Source organism: Nomascus leucogenys, chromosome 13 (genome assembly GCF_006542625.1).
Source record: "Nomascus leucogenys isolate Asia chromosome 13, Asia_NLE_v1, whole genome shotgun sequence".
NCBI classification, from domain to species: domain Eukaryota; kingdom Metazoa; phylum Chordata; class Mammalia; order Primates; family Hylobatidae; genus Nomascus; species Nomascus leucogenys.
The window spans coordinates 77,668,899-77,674,503 of record NC_044393.1 but is presented as its reverse complement, the minus strand read 5'-3'; the positions used below and the strand labels follow the sequence as shown (position 1 = coordinate 77,674,503).

Genomic DNA, 5,605 nt, shown 5'->3' with positions numbered 1-5,605 from the left:
ATGCAGGCCAGCCAGATGCTCTGCCAGTCTGCTCTTGGTCAGTTTGGCCCCAGTGGAAATAATGGGGTACATATAGGCCATGGCTAATGGGGGGAGTGACTGCCAGCTTGTCCTCAGGGTCCTTTAGCCACACACCATGAGGCTCTTTGCTTCCACCCTAGAAGGGGCAGGCGGTGTATGTGTACGTGGCAGCGGAGAAGGGACAGAAAAAGTGGGGCTCGTCCGGGATTTGAACCCGGGACCTCTCGCACCCTAAGCGAGAATCATACCCCTAGACCAACGAGCCACTGCTAGTTATCTCTTGCCAGATGTGCTCTCCCTGCCACATCAGCAGCAGCCACGGCGGCAGTCTGTAGTTCTTAGAACGGGCCTCTCTCCTCCCCCTTCCAGGCTGGCTCCCCGCCCAGGCCGCTGCGCTCCAGCAGGCGTTGCTCCTGAGTTCTCTCCTGCTCCCCCGTAGCTCGTTGCGGAGCCACACGGATGCTCCTCTGCCTGGGCCTCCAGGCAGGGTCCATTCTTCCCCGTGACCTGCCAGTTACCCCATCAGGACTCCCAAGCAGAGTTCACGGAGGTGCTGCTGGGGAAGAAGCTACGCTCCAGCAACCACCACTTCCCTGGGGTCCCCCAGGGCTGGTGAGCCCATCTGGGGTCTCTTGCACTCAATTGAGAAATACTCTTCTTTCTTATTTCATGATCAGACCACCAGAAAAGCATTCTCCAAACCCATTAGACTCCCAGGTGAGGATCCAGAAGAGTGTCCCAGCTTGCTCTTGACTAGGTGACGTTTGCTAAATTATGCAGTTTCTTCATCTGCTGGTTGGGGAAGGTAACACCTACCCTGTCTACCTTACAGGGTGAGGATCGCATGAGACAATGTATATGAAAGTACCTTGCGAACTGTAAAGTGCTGTCAAAGGAAACGGGTTATGATGGCAACATGAGGGAGGGAAGAAATACATAGCAGGAAAGCTGGCATTTAATGCTTGCTGTGGGCCAGGCAGTGTGCTCTGTGCTTTACAGATCTTATTTAACCTTCCAGCAACCTCGTGAGAGCAGTATCACCTCACTGTAAAATAAACAACTTGCCTGAATTCAGCTTATACTTCATGTTTATCTGAATGCTTCAATTTGCCTAAATTCAGCTTATTCATGTTTATCTGAATCCGAAGGCTGTTTTAAATGCAGTACACACTGCTACCCAGACTTTCTAAAAAACCAGAAATGGGGACTATATCTTGTCAATACCCACACTCCCTCCCCCACGGTAGCCTGCCCTGCTCATCCTACCCAGGGAAGCTGCCCAGGAAGGAGCTGCTGACAGCCTAAGGGTGGCCTAGATTGGGAGGTTCCCAAAGAGAGTGAGGGGGGTGATCACACCTCAGAAACTGGGGCCTTGTAGGAGACCCTGGTGGGCTTGGTTGGGCTCTCTGTCTTTAGTGCTTCCACCATCCCTGTACACATCCATCACACCCTGGATTCTTGCTCACTCCCAGAGGGGAGGTCTTTTGTGAGCTGAGAGCTCCACCGGGGCAGATACCTGTTTTATTGGTCTTTGGGTCTTCCCCAGTGTCTGACCCTTGGCAGTACTGCTGACAATACAGACGATTCCCAGGCATTTCTGTGTGCCCAGCCTTGTGTAAGCACTTTACCAGATTAATCCCACTTAATCCTCATAGCAGAACTGTTGTCATAGTCATCACTTAGCACATGTCTGTGGAATGAATGAATGAGTGAAAAAAGAAAATCCAAGGAGTGTGCACAAAAAAATCACTAGTGGCAACAAGATGTGCGGGTGAGTCCTCACCACTTGGCTTGAAGTAGAAATGGTAACCCTGGAGAAATTTTCCACACGCCATCCTTTTTTTTTTTTTTTTTTTGAGACAGAGTCTCACTCGGTCACCCAGGCTGGAGTGCAGTGGCATGATCTCAGCTCACTGAAACCTCTGCCTCCAGAGTTCAAGCGATTCTCCCACCTCAGCCTCCCAAGTAGCTGGGATTACAGGTGTGAGCCACTGTGCCCAGCCCACACTCCATCCTTTCAAGCAGGATTCCTACTGAACCAATCCCTCCCTTGGATAGGTGGGAAGAATGGCCCTCACTTTACAGAATACATTGGCCAGCATTCTTTTGTACTCAGGGGATAAAGTTGTATGATTTCCATCGAAGTGTCTGAACCAGACAACTGGCTCTGCTAACTAATCATGGCCAGAGAGGAAGGCAACAGCTCATCTATTCTCAAACCAAAGAGACTTTTTTGGGTCGCTGTTCCCCAGCTTTAAACTGACTTATAAATAAAAGCACACGCAACATGTCCTTCCATTACCTCAGCACACATTCCCTAAATTGTTCCTCTTGGTGAGTGTGCCAGAGAGTGATGCTGCTCAAAGCTAGAGCTCCTAGGGGAACTTTGCTGAAGATGTTTCAGAGCTGAGACCAGGCTTGGGTCCTAGCCAGTGCTTCTCTCAGAGGTGCTGTTGGAATTTGGGGCAGGATCGTTCTTCTTTGTGTGGCCGATCTGGAGCTGCATCCTGTCCACTGAATACCAGTAATTCCTTCTCCACTATTGTGATGGCCATGAAACACCCCACATGCTTCCAAAAGCCTCCTAGATAGTGGAGTTGGCGGAGAGGAGCATGGCCCTGGTGGAAATCCACTGGCACATATCTTAAATTTGCTTCCAGGCTAAAATCACTGTGGCCTTCATCCATGCAGTAGGACTTCAGGCCGTCAGTTGCTCCTTTGTCTCTTAGGGAGAATCATGGCCCTCCCTCCAGGAGCTTCCTCACTCTCTTCCTAGATGTGTGGATGGCTTTTAGGCAGATCCTGAGTCCTCATTTTCACAAGAGCATGTCAGTTCTTCCCTTATCACTTGTCTGGAGAGCCCTGTGGGTTAGTATTTAACAGACAACATTGTCATATACATCATCTCAAGCTCACTGTCACCTCCTAGATATAAAAAAAACAGCAAGAAGCTACCACTAGTTGCCTCTGAGAAGGGTAACTGAGTAGTTGGGAGGCTGGGTGGGAAGGAAACTTCTTTTTCTCTCAATATTCTTCTTCCTTTTTTTTTTTTTTTTTTGAGATAGAGTCTCACTCTGTCCGCCAGGCTGGAGTGCAGTGGTGAGATCTCGGCTCACTGCAACCTCTGTCTCCCGGGCTCAAGCAATTCTCCTGCCTCAGCCTTTCAGTAGCTGGGATTACAGGCATGTGTCAACACGTCCAGCTAATTTTTGTATTTTTAGTAGAGACAGGGTTTCACTATGTTGGCCAGGCTGGTCTTGAACTCCTGACCTCAGGTAATCCACCTGCCTTGGCCTCCCAAAGTGCTGGGATTACAGGTGTGAGCCACCGCACCTGGCCATATATATATAATTTTTTTTTTTTTTGAGGAGTATCTTGCTCTGTTGCCCAAGCTGGAGTACAGTGGCACAATCTCAGCTCACTGCCACCTGTGCTGGGTTCAAGTGATTCTCGTGCCTCAGCCTCCCGAATAGCTGGGATTATAGGTGCATGCCACCACACCCAGCTAATTTTTGTATTTTTAGGGGAGACAGGTTTTCGCCGTGTTGGCCAGACTGGTCTCGAACTCCTGACCTCAAGTGATCCACCTGCATCAGCCTCCTGAAGTGCTGGGATTACAGGTGTGAGCTACCATGCCCAGCCTGTATATTCTTTTGTACTTTTTGAATTTTGAGCTCGATGCATATGTATATGTATATACACATATTCCATTCAAAACAGAAATTAAATTATTAAAAACTGATCAGAGAGAAGCAGTAAGTAGGATAGGGAGAAACGCATTTCGAGCCTCCAGAGAGCCAAAATTTCCTCTAGATCAGAGCAGCTCAGCAGTACTTGGACCTCGCCCTAATGGTTTTGAATTGTGCTTTGTGCTGTGTTGAGTCCATACTGACGGGTCAGTACTAGACCCAATCCTGTGCAACTGGTTGTCCTGTCTACTCAAAGATGTTGTTGAGGACATTGTTTATATTATCTCACACCAGTATTTCCTTTGTGAAGTCCCCAGGGAGGCATTCTTGTCTGTCATAACCCCAAGAACAGTTGGTTTGCATTTTTTCTCTGGACAATTGCGTTAAATGAGTGGCTGCTAGAAAGCATGAGGCTGAGTGTGTTGCCCATAGGTAGCAAGTTCACAGGGCCATCAAATGTCAGTGTAATTCCTGACTCTTTAACTCCCCACTGTTGTTTCTCTTTCTTCTGCTTCTACATTTGATTCATTATTTCTTGTTGTGTCCTATATATTCTTGCAAGTCTCCCTTAAACTATTTTAGGAAAAGGAAGAAGTATAAATAAATAAACTTCTAATGAAAATAAAAATTTTAAAACCCCTTGTTGGGTACAATGGCTCACACCTGTAATCCCAGCACAGGAGGCTGAGGAGGGAGGATTGCTTGAGGCTAGGAGTTGAAGACCAGCCTGGGCAACATAGTGAGATCTTGTCAGAAGGAAGAAAGGAAGGGAGGAAGGAAGGAAGGAGAAGGGAAGGAAGGAAAGAAGGAAGGAAGGAAGGAAGGAAGGAAGGAAGGAAGGAAGGAAGGAAAAGAAAGAGAGAAAGAGAGAAAGAAAGAGAAAAGGGAAGGGGAGGGGAGGGGAGGGAAGGGAAGGTGAGGGAAGGGAAGGGAAGGGAAGGGAAGGGAAGGGAAGGGAAGGGAAGGGAAGGGAAGGGAAAAAGCAAAGCAGGCCGGGCGCGGTGGTTCATGCCTGTAATCCCAGCACTTTGGGAGGCCGAGGCCGGTGGATCACGAGGTCAGGAGATCGAGACCATCCTGGCTAACACGGTGAAACCCCAACTCTACTAAAAAAAAATACAAAAAAATTAGCCAGGCATGGTGGCAGGTGCCTGTAGTCCCAGCTATTCGGGAGGCTGAGGCAGGAGAATGGCTTGAAACCAGGAGGCGGAGCTTGCAGTGAGCCGAGATCGCGCCACTGGGCGACAGAGCGAGACTCTGTCAAAAAATAAATAAATAAATAAAGGAAAGGGAAAGAAAGAAAGGAAGAAGAAAAGAGAGAGAAAGGAAGAAAGGAGAGAGAAAGGAAGAAAGAAAGAAAGGAAAGGGAGAGAAAGAGAGAGGGAGGGAGGGAAAGAAAGAACAAAAGAAAGAAAAAGAAAGACCTCCTGAAACTATTCAGAAAATATCCACTTTGGTAGGACTTTCCTTTTTTCTGGACAATTGGAACAAATGGAAAAACAAATTTTCACTTGATTGTATTATATTGGGTTCTGAGCATTTGTAATTCTAAATCTAAATCAATGGTTGGATCTCAGCTGGAGGGGAGGGGAGTGGGGAAGGAAGGGTTTTGTCTCTCAGGAGGCATTTGACAATGTCGGGAGACATTTTTGGTTATCCTGACTGGGCTGGTAGTGTTGATTTTGGCATCTAGAGGAGAGGGACACTGTTCAACATCCTACAATGCACAGGACAGCCCCCATGACAAAGAATTATCTGCGATGTCAATAGTGCCGACGTTGAGAAATCCTGGTCTAAGTGTATTTCGTGTGTTCTTCTGTAAAGCCTTAGTGTATTAACATGTTCTAAATTAATAAGGTGATTTTCAGCCTGGGAAGAGCACTGTATATACTAAA

General features: G+C 47.7%; 1 non-coding gene across 1 annotated transcript; it reads right to left on the bottom strand.

The window, feature by feature from the left end:
* Positions 1 to 214: 214 nt before the first annotated feature.
* On the bottom strand, positions 215 to 286 carry TRNAP-AGG. The gene has a single exon. It is a non-coding gene; the product is annotated as a tRNA-Pro (tRNA).
* Between the last annotated feature and the right edge of the window lie 5,319 nt (positions 287 to 5,605).